The sequence below is a fragment of the Mesoplodon bidens genome (genome assembly GCF_964165515.1).
Source record: "Mesoplodon bidens genome assembly, contig: HAP1_SCAFFOLD_301, whole genome shotgun sequence".
Taxonomy (NCBI): domain Eukaryota; kingdom Metazoa; phylum Chordata; class Mammalia; order Artiodactyla; family Ziphiidae; genus Mesoplodon; species Mesoplodon bidens.
In genome coordinates, this window is record NW_027672415.1 from 357,776 (window position 1) to 384,626 (window position 26,851).

Below are 26,851 nucleotides of genomic sequence, written 5' to 3' on the forward strand. Positions count from 1 at the left end.
TAATTTTTCTCTTTCCAGGCCATTCAAAAATTGTACACTACAAAGTAAACAGAAAGAGCTTTATTTATAAAAATAAAACAGCTATGGCATTAGTTCTTAAAGAGTATAAAATTTTGATCCCTCATTCCAACAAAAAGTCTTGTTAGCATTTAGGGTTCAATGAGAGGCAATAAACAAAAATGTTTTGGTGACTCATTTGACGTCTTTACTAATAGGTTTGAATTCATACTGGTGAATATCAGACATATTTGTGTTAGGCAATTAAAATTAAATTATATCTAGAGGTCTTTTAAGTTACCATATTAACATTAACAAGTAATCTTAGAACTCATCTTGAAAGTAAAAGGTACTTTTATACTTTATAATGAAAAAATCAATAAAATGTGCCTTTATGCAGAGAAAATGTAATTATAATACCAATTAATGTTAACTGGTCACTTTTTTATTGAAGTAGAGTTGACATACAATATTATGTTAGCTTCAAGTGTTCAACATAGTGATCCAACATCTAAATACATTTGAATTGGTCACCATGATAAGTCTAGTAACCATATATCACCATACAAAATTATTACAGTATTATTGACTATATTCCTCATGCGGTAGATTGCATCCCCAAGACATTTATTTTATAACTGGAGATTTCTACCACTTAATCCCCTTCACCTATTTCTCTCAGTCCCCATCCCCCTTCCCCTCTAGTAATCACCAGTTTGTTCTCTGTATCTACAAGTTTGTTTCTGTTTTCTTTTCTTTGCTTTATTTTTTTAGATTTCACATATAAGTGAAATCATACAGCATTTGTTCTTCTCTGTCTGACTTATTTCACTTAGCACACCTAGTACTCTAGGTCAATCCATGTTGTTGCAAGTGAAGATATTTCATTCTTTTTTAGGACTAAGTAATATTTCATTATATATATGTGTATATATACACCACATCTTCTTTATCCATTCATCTATTTATGGACACTAGTTTCTTCCATATCTTGGCTATTATAAGTAATGCTCCAATGAACAGAGGGGTGCATACATCCTTTCTTATTAGTGTTTTTGTTTTCTTTGGATAGATACTCAGAAGTTGAATTGTTGCATCATATGGTAATTCTATTTTTAACATTTGGGGGAACCTCTGTACTGTTTTCCATAGTGGCTGCACCAATTTACATTCCCACTAACAGTGCACAAGGGTTCCCTTTTTGATGATGGCCATTCGGACAGGTGTAAGGTGATATCCCACTGTGGTTTGGATTTGCATTTCCCAGATGATTAGTGATATTGAGCATCTTTTCATGTGTCTTTTGGTCATTTGTATGTATTCCCAAAGCAATGTAACCCTGATCAAAATACCAATGGTATTTTTCACAGAATTAGAACAAATAATCCTAAAATTTGTATAGAATCATCCAAACAAACAAACAAAAAACCTCCAATAACCAAAGCTATATTGAGAAAGAAAAACAAAGCTGGTGGTATGACATGCACTGATCTCAGACTATACTACAAAGCTATAGTAATCAAAACAGTATGGTATTAGCATAACAACAGACACATAGGTCAGTGGAATAGAATAGAGAGCCCAGAAATGAACCCACAGTTATGGGATCAATTAATCTACAACAAAGGAGGCAAGAACATACAATGAAATAAAGACAATAAATGGTGTTAGGAAAATTGGACAACTACTTGCAAAAGAGTGAAACTGAATTATTTCCTTACACTATACATAAACATAAATTTAAAATGGATTGAAGACTCACATTTAAGACCTGAAACCATAAAACCCCTAGGAAAAATACATTGACATCGATCTTAGCAATATTTTTTGGGGGTCTATCTCCTCAGGCATGGCCAACAGAAGTAAAATTAAACAAGTGTGATTATATCAAACTGAAAACCTTTTGCAGAGAGGAGAAAACCATCACAAAATGAAAAGGTAACTTACTGAATGAAAGATTTTTTCAAATGATATATCTGATAAGGAGTTAATATCCAAATTATCTAAAGAAATCATACAATTTAATATCAAAACCCCCCAGATATTCCAATTTAAAAATCGGCAGAGAACCTGAACTCGTTACTTTTTAAAGTGTTTGATACAGTACTTAGATGCATTCTCTTTTCATTAGCCTTGAATATCAATACTCTTAACGTCTCCGTTTATAAATGAAGAAATTAAGGAATGGAGATATAAATGACTTGTCTAAGGTACAAAGCTTATTACAAAAAAGATTATACTAAACCAGACCTCTGATTCAGATTCCTATACTTTAATCATTATGGCTTACTGCAGAAGATTAGAGACAGAATTTGACATTGAAAGCTTAGATTCCAGTTTTTAATGTGACTTCTTCACCATGCCTTTATGTCTAAGGGAAAAAATTCTGGTCTGTACTGCCATTAATGATAATACTGCTTTAGAGAAATGTTCTGGAGGGAAAGGATATTATTCAAATTTATTTTTAAAGTTTTTTTTTGGTTTGACTTTGTTTCTTAATTTTCTCATGCTAGGATGGGAGGGCAAACCAAACCTAAACTAACAATACCAACTATATGTGTGTGCGTGTGAGTGTGCCTGTACTTATAAGTATGAAAATACATCTTACAAGAAAAGGCAAGGCCAGAATCTATAAGGCTAAGGATTTCGACTTTATCTTAGATGCAAGAGAAAGCAATTAAATGAAAAGATAGTTGTGTAGACACTAGGCTGTTCAAGTAGAGCAAAGGAGAAATGGTAGTGGCTAAGATGGTGGCAACGAAGATGAAGAGAAACATTATGTATGTGATGAGAGAGAGAGAGAGAGAGAGAGAGAGAGAGAGATGAGATTCCAGAGGACCTAATGATGCAGTCTATGCAGAAAGTGAAGAAAAGGAAGGAATTGAGGACCATTCCCAGGTTTTTGCACTGAGTTAGTTTTTGTGTGAATCATGGCACCATTCACTGAGGAAGAAAAGATTTGCAGGATGGGACAGTTTGGAAGAAGGAATAATTGAAGTTTCATTTTAGACATCTTAGTTGTAGAGACGTCAAGCAGCGTTCCTCATATTTCTCCAATGAAAAGAATCACCTGGGGATCTTATTGCACATATGGATTATCACCTTTTCTGCTAGAACTTCTGGTTTGGTAGTCTGAGTTGAACACAAAGTACTGGATTTTCTCACACTGCAGAAGAAAAAAAACACACTGAAGGAGGTGGGAAAGAGCTAACCTAAGTAACTTTGGAAAACAGTATTTTAATATACTGTAATTAACCATGCAGAATATATACTGAAAAGCTAAAGACAAAAAGAAATGTACACAAATATTGAACTTGTTAGTAAATTTATTTTTCACACGTGTACAGGTTAATGATTTTTAAATATTTTATGTGTATTCCAGAATTGAGCAAATGACTAAATAGACTGCAAATAATGAGAATCAGGTTTCTAATTGTTAAAGAGTGACAAATAAGGAAAGGGTAAGGGAGGCTAGAATAAACCCTGTGGTGTTGGATTGGAATCAAGGTATCAATTTGAATTCATGTATCAATTTGAAGTTATATATATATGTAGGTAGACAGATGATAGATAAGGTGTGTGTGTGCACACGTGTGTGTGTATACACACACACCCAGATAGATAATATGAAAATAGAGATACTTGTATATTTTTATGTATTCGTATATATTTTTTCAGCTCTCTCTGCTGAAAACACAATGAGGTAGCTTGGATAGTGATAAATCCACCTCATACCAAGATTCTGGTTTCTGAATACCATTATTAATGCAAGGAACAAGAACTTCACGGAGAAATGACTGATTCAAGGCTGAGACAGAGGAAAGTAAAAGATGGGTCTGGAGCATTTTGTGGTGTCAGAAAGTAAGATATTACTCCAAAAATTGTATGGTCATGTAGGAAAAATATAGGAGACAGCTGGAAGGAGTACCAGTGACCAAATATGGAACACTTTGAGAAACAAAACTATTAATGATAGTAATAAATTTTAACCCGTAGAATAAAATAAATATCCACAAGTTCACACTGATGTATGTATATATATGAACAAATAACCAGATAAATACATAAATGAACGAGAAGAACAGCTCTTTCTTATACTCAAATTATAGTTAATAAATGTAGAGGGAATGATGGGAATAGAAAATGAACAATCATCAAACACCACAGTAACTGGTGGAGTCAAAAATTATTGATGGATGCTAAAATTAGTATGGGAAAATTAAACAAGAAGCAGAATATTTGAACAATTTCAAATAATTACAAAGGGAAAAATAGTGATTTTGCAGCTATCATTATAACTAAGTCATCAAAGTTAGCATCCCCAGTAGTGAGACATACAGATTTGTTTGTACCTCTAATATGTACTGAAAATGGCATAATATCTCTCCTGATGTGTTCATGTCAAGAAATTCATATCCTCAGTCTAACCATGAGAAAATATCAAACAAACCCTATTTGAGAAAAATTCTACAAAATGACTGGATAAGATTTTCCATTAGTTCAAGGTCATAACAGACAAAAAAAGACTGAGGAACTATCCTAGATTAGAGAAGAATGGGGAGATATGACAAGCAAATGCAATAAGGGGTCCTAGATTTGAATCTGGACCACAAGACAATAGGCAATATTTGAATACGCGTCTATAAATCGTTAGTAGCATTGTGACAATGTAAACTTTCTGCTTTCAATAATTATACTCTAGTAATATAAAATGTTAACATTTGGGGAAGCTGAGTAAAGGGTATATGGGAACTCATACTGCTATGTTTGAAGTTTTTTGATAAATAAGATTTGATAACACAGTTTTATAAAAACTTAGTTTGGACATTTCTGAACCTCTTTTTTGTTCCTTATGGAAGAAAGTTGCTTGTTTAGGGATAATACTAATTCAATGGGGGTAAGATTTACACAGGACCAACCCTAACATTCATAGTGTGTGGCACAGGAAACAACTTTGAATGGCCATTTCAAGGAACAATATACTTAAGTGTATACAATGAGTAAAGTGGATGAACTACACAAATTAATGAGTTGAAAAACCATAGAATCATAGAATTTTCTCACTGTAAAGGCTCTTACTTTCATAACTTTTCATAACTTTTCAGTTCCTATGGGTAAATACCAAAGAGCATGATTACTAGATCACTGTATGGTAAAAGTACGTTTATTTTGTAAGCAACTGCCAAGTATCCCGCTAGCCACAAATGAGATTTCCAATTGTTCTGCATTATCACCAACTTCGGTATTTCAGTTTTGGGATTTTAGCCATTTAAATAGGTGTGTAGTGGTATCTCATTATTGTTCTAATTCAAAATTCACTGATGACATGGAATGTGCAGCATCTTTTCATATGCTTATTTGCCATGTGTCTATTTTCTTTGTTTAACCATAGTAGTTTTGTTGTTTTTTTTAAACCAAGGCCTGCTAACTCTTGTCCTCCTGTGTCTATTTATGTTGTCTTTTTTCTTTCTTTCTTCTTTTTTTGAACATTTGATCATTTAGTCTTTTTCCTGGTTATGTCCTATTATTTTTTATACTAAAATTGGGCTTAACTTATTTTAGGAAACTATAAAGATACCTCCACATTCTGGATGTTGTTATCTTTCTCTTGAAAAGATTTACTTTGGCCCATGGCAGACAGTTACTATAGGGACTGGTAACCTTAGTCCATTCTCAGTTTGAGCTCATTCAAAGCCGTTTTTCAGTCTGTGTGAAGGTTGGTCTATTTCTGTCTTGTCCTTCCTCTATGGGTGTTGCCCTTTGGGATTACCATGTGAATGTTTGGATTCTCCCTATTCCCAACTACCCTTGTATTTGTTAGGCTTTAAATGTAATGGTTCCCGCAGCCCTGTGAGACTAAAGATACACTTAGCTTGTCATTCCATTAGTTGTTGCCTTTAGCTTGAGCTGTTGCCCATTGGCTTCTGTGGTTAAAGTCTTTTGAACTCTTTGGCTTTTCAGCTCCTAGGCTGTATGAGCTGAATCAGCAAATGCCCCAAGGACAAAAGCTGCACCAAGTGTCCAGCTTGCGTCTGTGTTTCCCTTCTCTCCACAACTTGGCCCACATGTCTTGGTGTCTCTCCAACATTCAGATGCCAGCGAACAGAAGTTTTCCTACTCGATCCAGCTTGTCTAAAATTCCTTTAGACTTCGCCTGATCTTATGTTATTATTCAACTATCATCTCAATTACCCCAGGAAGAAAATTTACAATTTTATGTTTTATTTTTTCATTTTCTATATTACCTCAGTTTCTGTAGAGACCTTTTACCTCACTGTTCAGTCTAGTTCCTGTGTTAGCAGCAAGATGGAGATAAGGTGGAGGCTAAGAATACTGGGGGGAAATCACTGATGAATGATATGTCTCGTTCTTTTTGTTTTTTCCTCTCCTTATTTATTACTCTGGCAGCCTACACCTGCCTTTCTTCATTTGACCCAGTTGCCCAAATAAGAAACCCACTCTGGTAAAGACCTGACTTTACTCTCAACAATGTCTGCATGTTAGGATTAGCTAGATGATGAACACCATGCCAGAGTTCTTTGTGTGACACTTTTGCAGACTTTTGTTAGCCCTTTAGTTTGCCTCTTGCAAACGCTGCTCAGATTGTTGAGGTTTTCTAAGATTCTGTAGGTCAAACCTCTCTACCTGCATACCAGATGAGCCCTTCTCTCTTTCCTGACTTCACTTGTGGGAGGTTAGCCCTCGGTTCTTCTTTTTCCCCATCCAATCATAATTGTTCATGAATTCCAAAAGGCCCTCAAAATATCTGTCGTCCCTTTCTCTCTTCTCTTTTTTATCAACACTGTTAAATATTAACCATATATTTGCATACCTCTTTCTTACTTACAGTGGAATATTGGAAGGCTCGCTCATTAAGTGTGAGCCCCACCAAATTAGGACTCATACAACACTCTCCTCCAGGCCAAAACTTTTGATATCCACTGGGTTTTTTTATACTATCTTATATGTATCTAAATTTGTAATGATTTAGTTAATTCCTGAGTTACGTGACAATAAGAAATCAGTCAAATTAGCACTACAGAAGTGCAGCTTAGACCTAGGGACCAGAACCAAGGACCACAAAAACCTGTGAACCAATAAGTTTCACTTGTACTTCATGTTTAACAACTGCTGAGGGTGAATGGGAAGTGAGGGAAAAAGAGTTTAACTTCATATCACAGAAACTTGCACTAAAATGAAGAGGAAAATGACCCAGTTCCTGGTTCAAGTCACTGCAATCTGCTTCAATAAATAATAACAGCACACAAGGAAAACAAACACTATATGATAGGAACAATGGATAAGTAATTACCAGATCAGGGAGGACAGATTACACTTGCTATGGGATTTCATTAAAGAAGGATTCCAAAAAGTACTGGCTTCTTCTGAGAAGACTTCTCAGGACAGGTAGCATTTAAACTGAGTCTTGAACAAGTATATAGAGGGTAGGGAACAGGCCTTCCGGGCAGGGAACAGGCACAGTGTCAGGAATGGCACAAAGGCCTTATGGAATACGGGACAAAACTGGCTGAACACAGGAGTGCTACGTGTTGGGGAATATGGGGGAAGGCTGGCTGAGGTTGGTTAAATGAAACATAATTAGACGGAAGAGAAAGTAGGTGGAAAGACACGTGGAAGACTGTGGAAAGCCCCTGAAGATGGAGGTCAGCATAATAATATGAAGAACTCAGTGGTACTTTGACACTGTATGAATGTCTAGGTTTAAAAAATCAGGAAAACACAATAAAAGAATAAACTACCGATATAATGATATGTAATCAGAGGCCAGATACCAAAGAATACACACTGTGTGTTTCCACGTATGTCATATATGGTGATAGATAGAGGTCAGCTTAGGTGTTGCCCTGGGAGAGTATGGAACAGAAAGAAGTAACAGAGAACCGTGTAGGCTGTTAGAAATATTTTATAATATCTTGATCTGGTGTTGGATACATGGGTGCATAGAGATGTAAAAATTCAGTTATTAGCAATGTAGTTAACCTACTAGAGTTTTTTTAATGTATGCGTACATTAAAAAAAACTCTAGTAGGTTAATTAGGCTGTCAGTTGTATGAAGTAAATTTTGGTCAAGGAATAGCCAAGGTAGTAATGCAGTAATAAGTTATAAATGTACTCACTGTGCTCTAGAATGTCACAATTGGAATACAAGAAATATGTGTAAGAAAAAAGACAAGTATTGAATATTGATGGTTGGATGAGCTGAATAAGTTAGATCACTCTACTTTCAATTTAAGAACTTGGCCAGTGTTTGGATACCTTTGAACAAAGAAAAAAAAGAAATACAATTTTTATTACGCATATGCTATGTATCAATTCCTGACTTATATTTTGACACATATAAACATGGGAAATATTGCACCTTGTAACTGAGACAATGAAGATGAGTGAGGTAGCTGGTTTTGACACTAAAGGCTGAGAAAACCATCAGCTCATAATCGTAAGAAGTCTGAAGTCGGAGGAAAGGAATCAAGAGGAAATAGTGGTAAGTGCCAGGAGCTTCTGGAAACTACATCAGAGATGAAGACTCCAGGATTGTTGAGCTTTCTAAGAGTCCCAATAACTCAGGTAAAAACAGAAGGCTTAAAACTGAATCCTGGGGATATATGTATGCACATAGCTGATTCACTTTGTTATACAGCAGAAACTAACACAACACTGTAAAGCAATTATACTCCAATAAAGATGTAAAAAAACAAAAAAAACTGACTCCTGCAAAGTAACAATTGTTAGGACAAACAGTAAAGAATTATAAGAAAAATAATCACATGCCTGTCCCAACAGAGAAATATCCTAAGCTCCATCTCACCATTTCTCCGATTGGCCTTTCACAAAATACAGTCCCATCAGCTGAATATAGGTTTGTCAAGTAACTGTAAGTAAGACTGAATTAAACAAAAATAAATCAATTCCTTCCTCCAAAACTTTTCAGAGTATGTAATGTAACAAAGTGAAACTTGAATTTCATGTCGGGATGTAGAGTACGGCTCTTCCCAAATGCTTCTGTCTTCTAACTACATTAACATCATCTAAAACCAGTGTTCTGCAGGACAGAGATTGTGAAACGCTGCTCTCATCATGTAAGATATCAAGTCTTTCTGAAAATCCATTCTTCCTTCTGCCCTTTCTTGTGTTGTCCCTGTCACCTGGAATGTCTGTCCTAAGCTCCACCTGCCAAAACCCTACCCATTTTTAGGATCCAAGAGATAATAAAAGGCTTACATTACTGAAAGGCAGAGAAAGAAATCCCTTCCTAGGGATCTACATTTCCTTCCTAGGGAGAAGAAAAATTGTAAAGTATACCACAGTGACCTTAAGTCTATGAATGTAACTATGTTGTGTTACTTTGAGTTCTGTAAAAGTCAATGTGCTACAATATACATGGATATGAATGTTTAATCTCTTACAAGTAGAACTTGCTGATAACTTTCATCATGAGCGAGGTTAATGATTAAGGGAGCCATTGTATTTGGCTCAGCCCTTATAACTAGGGAATATTAAAATTGGAAAGGTCCCTAGATATTAGCAAATCTATCCACCTCATATTCTAAGTAAGGAAACTGAGACCTTCATAGATTGGATATTTATATTAACAAAGGAAAAGGTTATAAGATTGGCAGAACTACCTTTTAGATTAAGAATTTTGAGATTTTTATAGACTACTAGGACATTATGTCCACTGATATTGAGACAATGTGTTTCTTAGTCATCATTTTCTATTTCACTGACCAAGCAAGGTGGCAGTCAGTAGTTGTACAAAGGGAAAAAGAAAACTTTAGGAACTCCCGATTTATATACGCAGGGAAATTCATCATTCATGTATTTAAGCTAACTGGATGCAGTTTATCAGCTACATTGAGGAATGGTGAAGTGAAGTGTCTATACAATTAACATGTTAGTTTGTGTCATGACCTCCCTGTTGTTCAAGTGAGTTAACGGTTAGCACTCAACTAGGCACTTAAGAGTCCATTATAAATCTGGACTAAACGTTTATCTGTGGCATCTTTATTCTTCTTTGGTGCCCTTAGGCAGAATTAGCCCTCTTATGTTTTGATAAATTCAAGTATTAAACAGGGCTAAGGTTTCACAAGTTCTTTGGCCTAAACATGGGGGTAAGGGAGACCAATGAGCTGGAGTACTTCTAGATTTCAGAATGGTCAGATTGAGGAAGAAGAGTCTTATGCCAGAGGGGAAAGAAGACTGATTATAATTACCTATTTTTAAAAATTCCAACCCTTTTCAATGTTCTAAAGTGATCAGGAAGTACACGGGTATGCTAGGAAGTAAGGGACTCAAGCAACAATATTCTCTAAGAGTTTGTGGATGGCAATGAAGAGGAAAGGAAGATAGAGACAATCCTAGAAAAGGTTTTAGTTGGCCATAATAATGAAGTCAGAAGGAGAAGAAGAAGAAGAAGAATGACACACGCAATGGGAAAGAGAAAGCAAGAATAGAGAAGCAAAAGGGAGAGTAGAAAAATGAGACAAATTTGGAGAAGGAAATGAGGAAGAAAACTGGGTGAAAGAAGGAAGCACTGATGGTAGACCACTTGACACTCAAACATTAACACGATGCACATTTAAGATGTGTCATCCATGGCCATGGTCATTACCCTCAAATAGTTTACAGTACGTGTTTCAGAGACATTTATAAATTGAAAATGCCATTAAAATAAGTGCCAGGGTATAAGTATTCATGGAATTGTATGGGAGAATATAAAGTCCCCCGTCAAAGAGCCTTCTGAGACATCGGAAAAAAAGGAAAAACCTAAAAAGCATAAGACTCTTCCTATTTTCATTTCCAATGATACATCCCAATCTTGATGATCAATCAGCGATTTAAATATCAACTATAAACACAGTATTTTATGAGCTGCTATGCAGTATACTATACTAGAGCAATAGAACAGAGAGGACCTCAAACCCTCTGTTCCCTCAAATTGAAAGGCACGCTTCCTGACCCCTCCAGACCACTACTGGACACAAGGAACACACACTAATGTTTCAGGACCCCAACCAGCAGTCACCTGCTTTGTGATTACTTCCATGACACACCCTAACACCACTGACTTTCCTGCTCCTACGGGACATGACATATATTTCCTATTTTAACACATACCACAGTGCATTATGATTGCAGGTAGATGTTCTAACAACTTGAAAGAGAATGATGACTTTTTTCTCTTTACATCTTGTTATTTCCTACTCCTAATATTTCTTGAAGAGAAACCATAAAAATATAAACAAACAGAAAAAACAGATAATATACAAAACGTGTGCTTTGCACCTTAACACAAACTTAAGTAAAATTAATTCTGACAGTATCCGGCATGACAAACTTCCATGGTACAAATGAGAGTGGACCAAGGTTTGAGCAGGTACAGGAGACAATCCAGGCATGAACAACACCAAGGAAAGGTAGACAGGAAGTAACATGGTGTGTAGGAAATCACAAGACCAGTCTGATGGGAAGAGACTTAAACAAGACTGAAACTCACTTTCTAAACCTCCATCTCCAACAGGACAATTCGCAAGACACAGGTGCACCAAAGTGGCCCAATATTCAATCCCTTTAATGGTGAGGAACAGTTTAAAATTTTATAAATTTAGTTTGCCCAGAAGCAACTATCAGATGTTGGCAGGACACAATGAAGGCTTACCTTTGTTAACATAGTTAAGTCTCTCTCTCTCACAACTAGCCCACTTGGATCCACGTTCCTTAGCACACCCGACGCACTTACACAGCATTGATGAGCTTTACGCAACTGGAAGGTCACATCTTTATTTCTTATTGCAGGAACACAACATCTGGAAACTTTATTTCTATCAGAAGCTAAAGCAAAATTATTGTAAAATGAGTCATTTAAACCATACATTTTATCACCGTTAAAAAGCATCTGCTCTGTGCTAAGGATTAGAAATGATTCCTGTCCTTACAGCCTCATTAAGGACGAAGATCTATAAACTCAAAATTTCAATCACATGAGATAAAGAACCATAACCTTTAAGCACAGAAGTGCCTATGGAGGCCAAAAGTTATAGCTAAGTGACGGCTTCATGATAACCCTGAAGTACAGTCTAGAAAGATGAGGCTATGCAGAGTTGGAGTAGGAGGTGCATTAACTGCAGAGGAAACATCTGTGAAAAGACACTCGAGCCTGACACCTGCTGGGCACTGTAAATACTGCAGGTGGGGATGACTAAAGACCAGGAGTCCAAGTGTGAGAAGAGACAGAAATAAAAATAGACATGTTGGCCCAAGCAAGCCTGGGAGAGAGCATGGCTTGTATCCCACAGGTGATGAGGCCTGGGGCTACCACTGGCTGAGTAAGGGTGCCTCCGCTGATTAGAAAAAGGCTCCCCGCTTCTGAAGGACCAATTAGACAAAGGGAGTGATCACAAAAAGCTCCCCTTCCTCAGGGCCAAAGAGCCCCAGGAGGCTTGGCAAAGCACAGTTCAGATTACAGGCCTCTGTGCAGAGCACATGCTGGGCGGCTAGTATGCACTAACTCTGTGTGGGCAAGCCATTAGCAGCATTATTTTAGGCATATCTTGTCATGTTAGAAGATCACTCAACCCGAGTAGGCAGATGAACTTAGAGGCACTGAGACCAGGGGCCACGAAACCACCCAGGAGTTTCTACCATAGTCGGGGCAAAATGTAATGTGGATGAAGAAGCAAATTTAGGAGGAGGCCAAAATTTACAAGCTAGACCCACTGGATGCAAGACATAAAGAAAGTTCAGGGAAGGAATTCTGAAGAGAATGGGCTTTGCATTTTTCTGACAATCAATGTAAAATATTAGGCAAAATTAAGTACAGTGGCCTTTAAGGTCCCTTCCAGCTCTAATTTCTTTTGATTTCTAACTTATTACTCTGGTTAAGTAAAGTCCCTTCAGAGGTACAGAACAGTTCCTACACCTGAATGGGATGCAAAGAATAATCTGACTTCTCTTCACCAGGGGATGTGTGGAACTGTCCTTGCAGAAGAGGTAACACATGGTGAGAACCCCAGATCCTAGAAAAGGGCCAGGCACACGATAAGTATTCAGCTTTTTGAAAACAAATGAACAATCATTTCCTCTTCTACATCTTCACACCCTTTATCTGCTGGTTGCTTTCTTTCAGCTTATAAACTTCCTCAATATACCCACTTAAAAAGCCCTCAGACCTATGATTCTTTGTATCTTGTTGTGGGTAACCTAAGTCTCTCCCATGCCTTCAAACACCTCTCCTCCCCAGAAGCCCAGATATGAACCTTGGGCCCAGACCTGTCTACCAGGCCCCTCTAAAGCACTGAAGATGAAGTAAGATCCTCTCCCCACCCCCAATCCCTTCCTACTGTGCTCTGTCTCTCTCAAAAAGATGCAGCTGTAAACTGTCACCCACGCTTGCTGCCCTCCCTTTTCTAACTGGTCACCAGGCCCCACCCATTCTCTCTCAGATCTGCAAAATCCAGTCCAACCTTTTATAACTTAAGTGGGAACCTTAGATTACAATTCACCCTGCACCCAATCAAGTGCCTTGCACATGGAGGTCCGAGTGAGTCTCTAAACCACAAGTCCATCTCACTGTTCTTTAGGGTTTCCCACAGCCCTCAGGATAAACATCTAAACTTCTGACAGGACAAACAAGGCCCCCTTCTCTTGGGCCCCACTAACTTTCCAGTATCAACTCTCATTTCTTTCCCAAACCCTGAGTTCCAGTCCTATACCTTAGTTTTGCCATATTTTCTTATATTTCTCAAACTTCGACACACACTGCTCCCTCCTGCCACCCCAGGAGCTTCTACATATCCTTAGAAAGGATGGCACCTCCTCCAAGAAGCCTACCCTGAACTTTCCCTTCCAAGATTCTGTGCTCTGTAAAGGGGAAAGGTGGGGGGGGGGAGGGATACATTAGGAGTTTGGCATTAACATAGACACACGACTCTATATAAAACAGATAATCCACAAGAACCTACTGCATAGCACAGGGAACTCTACACCATATCCTGTAACAAACTGTACGGGAAAAGAATCTGAAAAAGAATGGATATATGAATAACTAAACCACTTTGCTGTACACCTGAAACTAACACAATATTGTACATCAACTAACCTCCAATATAAAATAATAATTAAATTTTAAAAAAAGATTCTGTGCTCTGTAGCACCAGAACTCACTTCTTCCAGAGCACTGACTACTGCGCTTGTGTTTACCTGCCGCCCAGTAGAAGGGGAGATTACCTAGGGCAGAAGCATCGTCTCCAGCAGCCCTTGGTTCTGACAACTCATTCAAGTGCCAGGCTACTTTACACACATAACCTGCTTAATTCATTCTAAGAACCCACAGAAAGAGTGGTTTTTAATGTCATTTTACAAGTGTGGGGATTGCAGTTCAAAAGTAACCTGCCCAGGCCACAGACAGCGTAAGCCCTGGAATTCAAACCCTAAGCTGCCTTCACACCAGTGCTCCTTCCACTATATGATACGACTACTGAAAAACAGATTTTTTTTCCTGAACCCTGTTTTAATGGAAAGGAAATGAAGCTGGGATATATCCATTTCCTAATCGCTTTGGCGTGTACCAGGCAAAGTCGTTCAACAGACCAGGTAACATCTGTGGAACAATTAACGATGCTCCAAACTGTCCTAAGTGTTCTACATTGTAGGGTCTACAAACATGAACACAGTGCGACCTTGTAACCTCCAGAGAGAGTGAGTCCTGTTCAGCCCATGCTACAGATGAGAACACTGAGACCTAGAAGCCTTAAGGCACTCGGCCGGGGTCACCGAGCCGGCAGGAGTCCTAGGCCATACGCCCCATCCAGCACACACACACCCGGGCACTGGGCTCCGGTTCTAGTGCCCACCCTCCACCTTGCACCATCTAAAACCCCGCTTCGCAGCGCCCACATGAGAGCCCCTGGAAGCGGGAAGTACAAAGCTGTCTCAAACAGATGAACCAGTTTGCAGGGCAGAAGTTGAGACACTGATGTAGAGAACAAACGTATGGACACCAAGGGAGGAAAGCCGCGGGGGGGTGGGGATGGTGGTGTGCTGAGCTGGGCGAGTCGGATTGACATGTATACACTGATGTGTATAAAATTGATGACTAATAAGAACATGCTGTATAAAAAAATAAAGTAAAATTCAAAAATCAAAAGAAAGAAGAATACTGTCTACTGTCCTCCACGCCCCCTGGAACACTCACTGTAAATACCCAGGAGGTGCCTGCAGAATGAATGAATCAATGAACAAACAAGCTCACTCATTTCAAACGTGCAGTCACATGCGTAATCTGACCTTCTGAGAAGTTAAGCTTCTGGAAGGAGCCCATTTTCTTAATGTACTCAGCATCGAGTCATCACAAAACATGAACTCTTATAAAGCACTGCCCCCTCACCTCCCATGAGAGAGCAAAATTCCTCAGCAGGGAAATGGGAGGGTAGCAGACATTACGCGCAAACTTTAGGAAGGCTGCGGCTCGCTGAGCACTTCACTAGGGCCCCTGACTGCCTGCCTGGTAGTAGGACAGACACACCAGGAACGGCTGCTGACCGGCAGAAAGAGCGCCCGGCCACGCAGGCAGCACACCCCGCACCCTGCCAAGTGAGGTCCGTCCAGCAAGGGAAAGACGCTCTCCACTGCAGAACCGCCCACCACTAGAAAGCCAGGTCCTGCCAGGGCCTGGACACACGAGGCCTTCCTTACAAGGGTTACACATCTGTGGCCTTGCTCTGCCTCGAATAAAAGACAGTGACGGGGACAACGTGACCATCTCCAGATGAACTTCCAACTTCGTTTCAAGTGCCTGGGTGCTGGGTCACAGTGGATTTCTCAACTCTTCCAATATTCAAAAATATCCATTTCTAAGATGCAGGAGGGTTGTTAAACATACACTTAGCACAGACCCCAGTCCCACTCCTGAGTATTTTCTCAAGTGACGTAAAAACCCAAGTTCACATGGAAAACTGCCCTGGGATGTTTACAGCAGCTTTATTCCCGATCCCCTCAAAAGTGGAAACATCCCACAAGTCCTGCCACCCGCAGGCGAATGGACAAACGGAAAATGGAATACAACACAGCCAGAAAAAGGAGTGGCTTCTCATACCCGCAACAACAGGGATGACGGACTTCCCTGGTGGTCCAGTGATTAAGACTCCACGCTCCCAATGCAGGGGGCCCGGGGTCCATCCCTGCTCAGGGAACTAGATCCCCCACGCCGCAACTAAAACATACTGCACGCGGTAATGAAGAGCCCATGTGCCGCAACTAAGACCCAGCACAGCCAAGTAAATAACTAACTAAATAAATATTTAAAACAACAACAACAACAAAACAAACCCGGGAGGAATCTCGCATAGGTTTTGCTGAGCCAACGCAGCCAGAATCAAAAAGCTACATGCTGTTGTTCCGTTTATCTGACTTTCTGGAAAAGCCAAAACCTTAGGGACAGAGAGGAGATTAGTGGCCAAGAGGCTAGAGGCACCCTGGCGCCAAAGGGCAGCAAATGGGATGACAGGATCGCTCTGCCGCCTGATGGCGATCAAAACTCCTACAACTGTGCACTACAAGTGAACTATGCTTCACGGCTACTAAGGACACACAAATTATTACATTTTGAAAAATGCGCCGGCCAGCCATCCCGTGCATGACAAGTGCAGTAAGAAGGGCGGGGAGGCGAGGCAAGTGGATCAGCTGGAGTTCTGAAGGTTCTCCCCACTTTCAGTTTCCCTCCCCTGGCATGTCTCCCCGCCCGGCCCACTGCTGCTCAGGTCGCCCACCCGGGACACCCGGAGTTACCCAACCGGAAAAGCCAGAGCCCAGGCTCAGCCACGCCTCCAGGCACAGGAAGGGCAAAAATAGAAAGCGCCAGTGCGCGGTGGAGGGCTGGAAACCCTCGGACCTCAGATAACTGCGGAGAACCGGGCCTCGGAGTCAACATCGGCTCCCAGGCGGTCCCAGCGTCCCAACCCCGACCCCGGTCGCGACACAGTTTCCACAAAACTGACACACACGGAGCCCGCGCGAGGGGCGGGTCGCGCGGGCTTCCCCGCCGGGTCGCCTGGAGGCCGGTCCCCCGCAAGCTGAGCGCACGAAAGGGCGCCCCAAAGGCGCCGGCCCACGGCGCCCGCTGCGCTTTCCCTCCGGAAGGTGGGCTGCGGGGCCCAAGCGTAAACCCTGAGACAAGGTACACGCACACCACGCCGCCACAGGGGACGAGAGGCCGGGCGCCCACCTGGCCGGACACCCTGCATTTCTGGAATCACCGGACTTCTGTGTAAATTTCCCTTTGGCGTGTCATTTTCCAAAGGCCACTCAAGATCAGGGGACGGAACGCCTCCTCTCCAAGTGTCCTGCCAGCCCACCCACTCAAGATCAGAGGGACAAAATGCCTAACTAAAACAAAACAAAACAGAAACACAAAAAACTGGAGAGAGGGAGGAAAGGGTGCCCTCAAAAATAAAAAAAAAACCTAAGCACGTTGACAGCGCTAAGAATAAACTACCAGGAAACAGAATCCCTACATGTCAGATCCTAAAGTACAGAAGGGCAAGCCCGCCGGCAGTCCAGGCCCGGGGGGACCGGGGTCCCCAGCCCTGCAGAGCCAACCGCAGACCGGCTCGGGCGCCCCTCGGAAGCGCGGGGTCCCCGCGGCCGAGTCTGCGCCCCCGGCCGGCGCCGGCTCCCCTCTGCCCACCCTGCGCGCGGGGGCTGGAAACGGCCGCGGAGAACCACGGCGCGGGGGAAAGGGGGGCTCCAAAGAAGGTCTGGCGACTCGAGTCGCTCCGTTTCTCGGTGGGCTCAGCGCGCGCCGTGGGGGAAGAGGGGCGGGGGTCCGGGAGGAGGGGACGGGTGGCACTTACGTAGACCTGCAGCGGCCACAGGCAGACGGCGGGCTCGGCCCCCACGAGCGACTCCAGCCTCAGCTCCAGCTTCTCCCCCATGTCTTCGCGCGCGGCCCCCGCACCGTGCTAGTCTGGCGCTTGGGGGAGGGGCGCGGCGCCGCCGGCGGGGGCGGGGCACACGGGCAGGCGGGCGGCTGAGGGGAGGGCGCCTGGCCTGGGCCTCAGCCGCCGCCGCCGCCGCGCTCCCGTCCGGCCCCCGGTTCCCTCTTTGTGGTCACAGGCCTGGGGCCTCCAGCGCTGCTGCGAACTCGGGCCGGCGTGAGGCGAGCACAGTGAGCCGGGGGCCGGGGCGAACCACTCACGGCACGCGCGGCCCACCCCGTGGACTCGCCCGCTCTCACGACGCACGCACGCACGTCTTCGGCTGACCCCGGCCACCCCCACCGGCCCGAAGTGGGGACCCGAGGAGAGCCCTCGGGGCCTGGGGTGGCGGGTTCGACTCCCGCCCTTGACGTACCGTGACACACACACACACACACACACACCCCTCCCCCCCAATAAGAAGACTATAATTCCTCATTAAATATGACAGCCGGCATCCCGGCTTCTGTTCACAAAAATGCCGTGTATGTAGCCTACGCTAGGCACCAGACCACGGACGCTCAGTACTGGCAAAAAAGGAAATGCCCTGCCCTCATGGCACTGCCATTTTAATTGGAATAGTAGTGACAATGGTCAAGGGAGAAAATAAAGTGTCATCATCGCCACGGGGATGGTTAATCTCACGTGCGCACTGCGTGGGGCCCCGGCAACCACAAACATTATTCCAGATGTGGCCAGGAAGGTATTTTTCGGAAGAGATTAACACTGAAATTGGTCCATTTTGCGTAAAGGAGATTGTCAATGCCGTGGCGTGGGTGGACCTCGTCCATCAGTTGAAGGACTGGAGAGAAAAATGAGGTTCCCTAGAAAGAGGGAACTGTTCCTCCAATGGCCTTGGGACATCAGCTCTTCCCTGTGTCTCCAGCCCAGAGTCCTGCCCTGACTTGCCTGCCTCACGGTCACGAGTCAACTCCTTAAAACAAAACTATATATGTAAAAATACTGAATATACACAAGCCTATTAATTTGTATATGTGTGTCTACATATTATATATGTATACACGTTTATATGTGCGTGCGTTTGTAGTATATGTGTAAGTACTATATACAGTATACTTACAAGCCTATATGTGTGTGTATATATTGTATGCATGTATGTATGTGTATATATATAGTATACATATTATAAATGTGAACATGCTGTATATATACACACACCCATATATTGATATATGGGTGTGTGTATATATACAGTATAGGTACACTGTATGTATGTATGTATACAGTGTATATTTATATATAGGTGTGTATATATGTTGTATACCTGTATGTGTATACGTTGTATAGGTATTATATGTATATATGTATATACTATATATAGACACACTTGTGTATGTATTTATATGTGTATTTACATGCACATATGTACATATAGGTGTGTATGTGTGTGTATACGTTGTGTATATGTATGTGTATATATCTTATATATATATGTATATATATGATGAATTTATATATACAGTACATATATATTTTTATGCTACATGCTTTTATATGTAGGTGTATATGTGTGTCTATATGTACGTGTATGTATTGCATATATTATATATGTATGCATACTATATATATACACACACCTAAATATCTTTGTATGTGTGTATATATGTATGATATACATGTACCTAGGTGTCTATTGCATGTTATACGTATGTGTACATACTGTATATATATAAACTATGCATTTTATGTGTGTATGTATAGTGTATATGTATGTGTGTATTGTATATGTGTATATGTGTGTATACATACTGTATATATACAAACTGTGCATTTTATGTGTGTATATGTGTGTGTATTGTATATACTATATGTGTATATGTCTGTATGCATACTGCCTATATACACAGCTGTATATTTTTGTATGCATGTACATATGTACGTGTGTGTGTATATATACACACATAAACCCTATGGATTCTGTTTGTCTGGAGAACCCTTACTGATACGGACACTTATGACAATTGAGCACCTGCCCTTTGCCAGCCAGGGAGCCAAACACTTGTCTTTTCGGTGTCTGCCTTAAGTGTCACAAGTCCCGGGAGGGAAGGTGATGCCGCTCCTACCAGTTGAGGTGCCTCAGGGTCAGAGAGGTGCACAGCGCGGGGGGCTGGAGCCTGGTGGAGCCCAGGTGGAGTTCTAGCAGCAGTACAGCCTAGCAGTCCCACTTCCCCGGGTGCTTCTCACAAAGACGCCGAGGGAGAGACTGGGTCTGAAGGAGGGGATGAGGAAGCTTCCGTGGGTCTGCAAGCCCAGACCAAGGCTGACTCGTCAAGGGTGTTAGAGGTCAGGACTGTGGTTACCCCGGGGGTGGGGTTACACAGAGCCATTCCCATTCTGAAAAAGTATCCATTCTGCTCTTGTTTGTATGTTTACCCCCCTCCCCCAAATCTTTTAAAAACAGATTCTCTTGGCTGCTGGGAGCACACACGGGGAAGTTGTGTGTGAGAGGGTGCAGTCCAGGGGACAGGGAGGATAAGACCCCCACCCTTAGCGCCAGGAGTGGCTCAGCTTTGTGAGCTAAGGATGGCCCGCGAGGTCCCAGAGAGAAGGGTCCCTACTCCGTCCCTGCTCCGTGCACCCCATTCCCAGCCTGAGAAGCCTAGAGCCACCCCCCACACACACACACCAGGGAGGAGAGCCAGTCACCCTGGCTCACAGGCTGCGGCTCCAAGACTCCTGGCACTAGGAGCTCAGCTTTCATGCCCTAGGACAGGGCCAGAGCTGTTGTCTCCGGAAACTCTCTGTCTCTCGCCCGCCCTCCCTCCCCCCCTCCTCCGCCTCTTCCCCTCCCGCTCCAGCTGGCCTGCCCTCCACCCTGCATTTCTACACAGGATGGCTCACAGACAGCTGCTCCCTGTGTCCACCCACCACCATTCGATGGATGTCAAAGCAAGCCCTGGGGACTTCCCTGGAGGTCCAGCGATTAAGACTCCGAGTTTCCACTGCAGGGGGCGCAGTTTTGATCCCTGGGCAGGGAAATAAAATCCCACATGCCGCACAGCACGGCCAAAAAAATAAATGAATAAAAAATAAAGTTATAGTGATGAAACAGCCCTAGTGGTGCTAGGATGGGACATATAGCTCTATGGTATAGAATAAAGGTCCAGAAACAGATATATGAGAACTTGATATGACAGAAAGTGGGGAAATTAAGGAGTTTTCAATAAATGGCATTAGGACAATTGCATATCCATGTGGGAAAAAGTAAATTAGAAAAAATAAAAGCAAGCCCTGGTCAGGTGTGACCTTGGGCCCAGGGCCATTGGCACACGTTGTCGTGTGGGATGTTCTTCCTTAGACTCCTCCCTCCCTCCTGTGCCACTTTCCCCGCCAGGTAAAGAACTCTGCCTGGTCAATAAGACCCTAGAGGTCCTTGGCCATTGCTATTGCAGTTGGAATTGTTACTGTGTTTACATAGGGTGACCAACACCCGCCTGCAGTTTGCCCAGGACCGCTCAGGTTTGAGCGCTGGAACTGTGGGGAAACCCTCATTCCCGGGGAACCCCAGAAGGCTGGTCAGCCTATTTAGGACGGATCTCTCACTTGATCTCCCAACCCCCGAGAGCCAGAAAGGGAATCTCGCCCCTCCTTCCATTGTAACCTTCATTCATTCATCCACTCATCCCTTTATTCAACTCCTTTATTCAGCAAGTATTTATGAAGCATCTACTACACGTCAGACACTCTTCTAGGTGCTGGGGACAGTAAACTGAGAAGGTGTGATTTATTACATAGGGATGATGTCTCGGAGACCACTGCAGGGCAGGGGAGCTGGGAAAGGGAAGGGGCAGTTCTAAATGCAGGCTCTGACGGGATTGGGGCAGACCTTGCCCTGGGACAGGCTGGTTGCTTCAACACAGCTGTCCTCACCCAGGGCCATCCTGCCCCCGCCTCACCCAGTTCTTTGGTCATGTCTGGGGAAAATCTGTGGTGGTCACAACTGGGTGGGAGGGGCCCCTGGAATCAAATGGGTGGGGCCAGGGATGCTGCTGAACCCCACACAGTGCCCAGAAGAGGCCCCCAGCAGAGGATGACCCGCCCCAAATAACCCCAGTGCTGTGGGGGAGACCCTGCACTGATATTATTCAGACCCGCTGGTGCCCCTAGATTCCTGCACAGGCAGGGACTCTAACCGGGTCATCTCTGTATCACGAGGTGACCTAGAGTGGGGCAGCCAGGAGGGCTGAGTATCGGGGGTGAAATGACAAATCTCTGTGCCCACTCTCCCCGCCGCACCCCAGGGTCGATGGCCTCTATCTCCTCCCTGTGCAGGTAGCTTTTCCCTGAGCCATTTCTTCTTGTCAAGGTCCCTGTCGCAGGTTGGGTTCCCCAAAGATGACGTTGAGAGCAAGGATTGGAGTGCAGGTGGTTGATGTGAGACGTGCAGACAACAGATACAGCTGCCATAGGGTCCCGCAATTCCACTCCTGGGCATAGATCCGGAAAAAACTCTAATTCAAAAATATACGTACACCCCTGGGATTTCCCTGGTGGTCCAGTGGTTAAGACTCCGTGCTTCCAGTGCAGGGAGCATGGGTTCCATCTCTGGCCAGGGAACTAAGATCCCACATGCCGTGCGACAAAAAAAAAAAAAAAGAAAGAAAGAAAGAGAGAAAGAAAGAAAAAGAAAGAGAGAAAGAAAGAAAAGATACATGCACCCTAATGTTCATTGCAGCACTATTTACAATAGCCAAGATGGGGAAGCTACCTAAATGTTCACTGATGGATGAATGGATAAAGAAGATATGGTACATATATACAATGGAATATTATTCAGCCATAAAAAGAATGAAATAATGCTATTTGCAGCAATGTCGTGGATGGACCTCGAGATTATCATACTAAGCACTGTGAAGTGCCTGGGGCAGCCACTCAGAGCAAAGCGGCCACCAACCCTGCTGCAGCTGCCCAAACAGAGAGTGGAGGGCGAGGGAAAAATACGTTGGCTTCTCCCATCCCCCTGCCCTCCAACCTCTGGCCAATGTTTTCCACTGGCTGAACCTACCTGGAAAAGAGTTGGCGAGGAAATCTGGGCGATGGGGTTTGCAGGATCAGCCCTGTGACACGGAGCAGAGCAGTGGAAAGACAGGGAGCTGGTCTGAGGCAAACAGGCCAATGGCAGCGCAGTACCCACTTCTCCCTACCTCTCCTGTGCCACTGAGTGGAACCATCTTCATGCGCGACCTTTCTCTTCCCTCATCTCCAACATCTACCCATCCATCCTCTCAGGAGCTCATCCATTCCTCTCTCTTCCTCACAGCCTCCGCCATCACTCACTATCATTACTGCAGCAAGCACCGCTCTGCCTTCTCCTGTCTCCAGACTCCCTCTTCTAATCAGTCACTACACTCCAGCCAGAAGGATTTTTCTCAAATGCCTATCCTACGTCACTCTGCCGCTTCGAGTCCTACAATGGCTGGCCCGTTGTGCTTAGGATCCAGTCCACATTCCATGGCAGGACTTCATCACGTCTCCAGTCTCTCCTCCCCTGACATACGCTTCCATCCTCCACACTCCCACATCCTGAACCTCAGGCCCCTGAATTTCCTGGGGCGGCTCTCAAGTCAGGGCCTTCACACGTGCTATTCGCTGTCTTCACAGAGCCCTCCCCTATCCTGCACCTCTTCTGACTTAAGCCCTCTCATGTTGGCCTCAATGGCAGTACTTCCAGGAAGACGTCCCTGGTCCTCCTCACCTGTGTTCCCTTGCACCCAAGACTTTCCCCGGTGGTAGGGGTATCAGATTTAACAAATAAACCATGCAAGTTTAACCGGGTGTCCTGTATTTTTATCTGCAACCCTACCTGATAGGCACTTGTTCCAGAGTATGACAATTGCATGTTGACATTTTAATTTCCCTACTAGGCTCCAAATCGCTTAAGGATAATGATCTTGTCAATACGATTCCCCATTTTGCTAACTAACTAGGTAAGGTTGGATGAATGGATCAGTGACTTGTGGATGGGAGTTTTTACTTGAAATCGTATAGAACTAGACTTCAGCCCTCAACAGGAGAGATGCTTAAGAGACTCAAGGGAGGCTAATGACAATTACTCACCCAAGTGGAGGCTCCTAGGTTGGTTCTGGGCCAGCCTCTCAGGGTGTAAGAGAAGAACTTGGAGGTGGAAACTGTACACTAAAGGGAAGTGACCAGAAGGTATGACTGGCAATGATTATGTAAAGCTTTCAGGCTGCACAAAGCTAACAGACTAACTTCAGCTGGTTTGGGGATTGCTCTGGCTCACACAGCTGGAAAGTTTATGCTCCTGCTGCTGGGGTTAAAACAGTGGAAAAGGCCAGAAGGGTGATGCCAAGGATCATCGTACTCTTTTGACCTCGCGATGGTTTTCTAATAGAAAGCTGAAATCTTGCTATTTTCAGACCTGGTACCCAAGGGCAAGTACGTCACAAATATGAAAAAAGTGAGAAAGGTGGAAGAAAGGCAAATTAGAGCCCACCATCTAAAGAGGCAGCCTCTACTGGCTGCAGACAAACCTCCATGCTGCAACGCAGGCCCAAATTTTCTCCCCCTTCAAGAAAAGACAGGAATCAAGATGTTAATGCTTCATCTCATGATTTTTTTTAACATGCCCATTAAGTCAATAAGTATTAAATGGTTCAAAAAGAACACAACTATAAGTTTATTACTCCGTGCGGGCTTCCAACCCTTTACGTGGAATCAACATGTGTCTCCAGGCTGAGATTCCCCTCAACTTGCAAACCTCAGGCAGATGCTGATTCAAATCCCAGAAGCCTCTAGTTGAAAATCAATGTCTGAGATGCTCTGCGGAATCTAGGGAAGCATTTGCTAATTTGCTCTGGGGCGAAATCTTCTATCAATATCAATCAAGCATGAATGTAGATAATTTTCCCACGCTACCAATATAGTCATCTATATGTTTAGTCAACATTTATTGACTATCGCATGGGGAGGTTTGGTGGTCAGTAAACAGTGGAAAGAGGCCCAGAAAAAAGGGGGTACACTCAGGCTTGAAATCCACCAGGTACACGCCTCTGCTGCCATACCAGTTATTTATATACTTATCTACTACTTCCATCCTAGTTGGTTAACAGTCTCTGCCCCAGCCCTAGCCCTGTGGGCCTCAGACCCCAGCAGTGGGCCACTCATCTGTGGCCACCTACGGCAAGGTGGTGCTTTCCTGGAGTCATCCTCCTTTGGCCACTTGTAATTTGGCCCTCTTTAGGGTACCATACTAGTTGTTCAATATTTTGAGCATCACACACCAACTCTCCAAAGAGAAAGTAAAGTGATAAAGGTTCCCCCAAATGCTCACGTGGCTTTTGTCTCTCCCTAACCTCTTTTCTTGATTAACTCCTGCGCAACCATTCAGATCTCAACTCAAATGTCACTTCCCATTTCGCCGTCTGGACCGTGTCTCCCTGACATTTATTCTCAGAGCTCTGTTCTTTCACTTCATAGCTTGTATCCATTTGCTTATTTGTTTGTCTGCCTCCCTGATGAAGCTGTAAACTCCATAAGGGCAACAAAAAGCAGAACTTATTTGGCAAACTGCACAGGCTTCTATATGGTTTACGTGGGACTGGCCACCTACCCAGCTCCAAAGATGGGTCCTGTTGTATTCCAGCCAGTTAGCATGTCCCTTCCTCCAGGTCCTACTCATTGGCACAGGAATGAGAACCTGATCTAAGGCAGCCCAAGCAGAGTGAGGCTGGACACTCTGGCGAGGAAAGCAGAGCTACAGACCCGTTCTGAAGAGGCAATGTCACCAATGTGGTTATCATGAAGCATGACACAAAGGAGGACAAAGACGCAGAGTCCCAGAAAGGTGGCTCCAAAGGATACACAACATGGGCCTCTCGAGTAAACCAGATCTGGGCTGGCCCTTGTGTTTGGACTGTTCAGTTACATCAACCAATAATTTTTTTCTTTTTTTTTTTTTTGCTTTAGCCAGTTGGGACCAAGGTTTCTATGTATTGTGACCAACAAAATCCTAACTGATATATCTTGTCCCTGTATCCACAAGAACCTTGCTCATGGAAGACACCATATCTTGAACAATATGCCATTGGGAGAACTGGAGATGGTTTAATGGGGGAGGTGACTGGGTAACATCAGCTGGAGCCTTAATTTGAACATAGTTCTTTAGAAAATATGTTAGACTGCCCAAGATTTAAATTCATCAGAAATTCAGGAGTATTTGCCCCGGTGTGTTTTACAGCAGAATTGTTCCTACCTGAGGTTACTAACCTGCTCACCTGTCATTTCCTAAGAACTCCTAAAGATTTCTGCTTCAAATCCTGGACGTTGTTTCAACCTAAAGAACCTATGGTTTTAAATTGGGGGAAGGGAACAGGAAAGAATGATTCAGCCTCTAGCCGCTTTTTACTCTGCTGGATAAGATCATTAATTTTTTCCCCCAGAATGACCTGTGACTTCCTACATTTCTTACATTTCAACTTCAAGTTTCATTTCTCGGGATGCCTACAGCTTTTCACCTGGCTAGATGGAAGCCAAGATTTTACTTTTCTCTTGGGGGCTATTCTGCTGGGCTAGAGTCATTAGAAGCAACTTTAACTTCAGGTTATTATAAATATCACATCTTTTAAAGCATAATCAGGCTATGTGGTTCATGATCTGGTTCTTAGATTAAAGGTCTGTGTGGCCAAAGGGCTGTACTTCTACAACTACTGAGAAATAAACAACCTTGACTAGTCAGGGAAGGAAAAGTCTGCAAGTCGGTCCCCATAGCCTGATCAGGGGATTCTTTTCCTCCTTCCCTGATTCACCAGAAAGCACACTTGCTCATACTGTTCACATTCTCAAAATATGTTTGTTACTCTCAGAGCTCCTGGAATACATAT

General features: G+C 43.2%; 1 long non-coding RNA gene across 1 annotated transcript in view; it reads right to left on the reverse strand.

Annotated features, from left to right (window-relative positions):
• LOC308610231 overlaps positions 1 to 18,373 on the reverse strand; it is an 82,288-nt gene extending 63,915 nt beyond the window's left edge. The window contains exon 1 of the long non-coding RNA XR_014014460.1: positions 17,865 to 18,373. This is a non-coding gene — a long non-coding RNA (uncharacterized lncRNA). The remainder of the gene's footprint in view (positions 1 to 17,864) is intronic.
• Between the last annotated feature and the right edge of the window lie 8,478 nt (positions 18,374 to 26,851).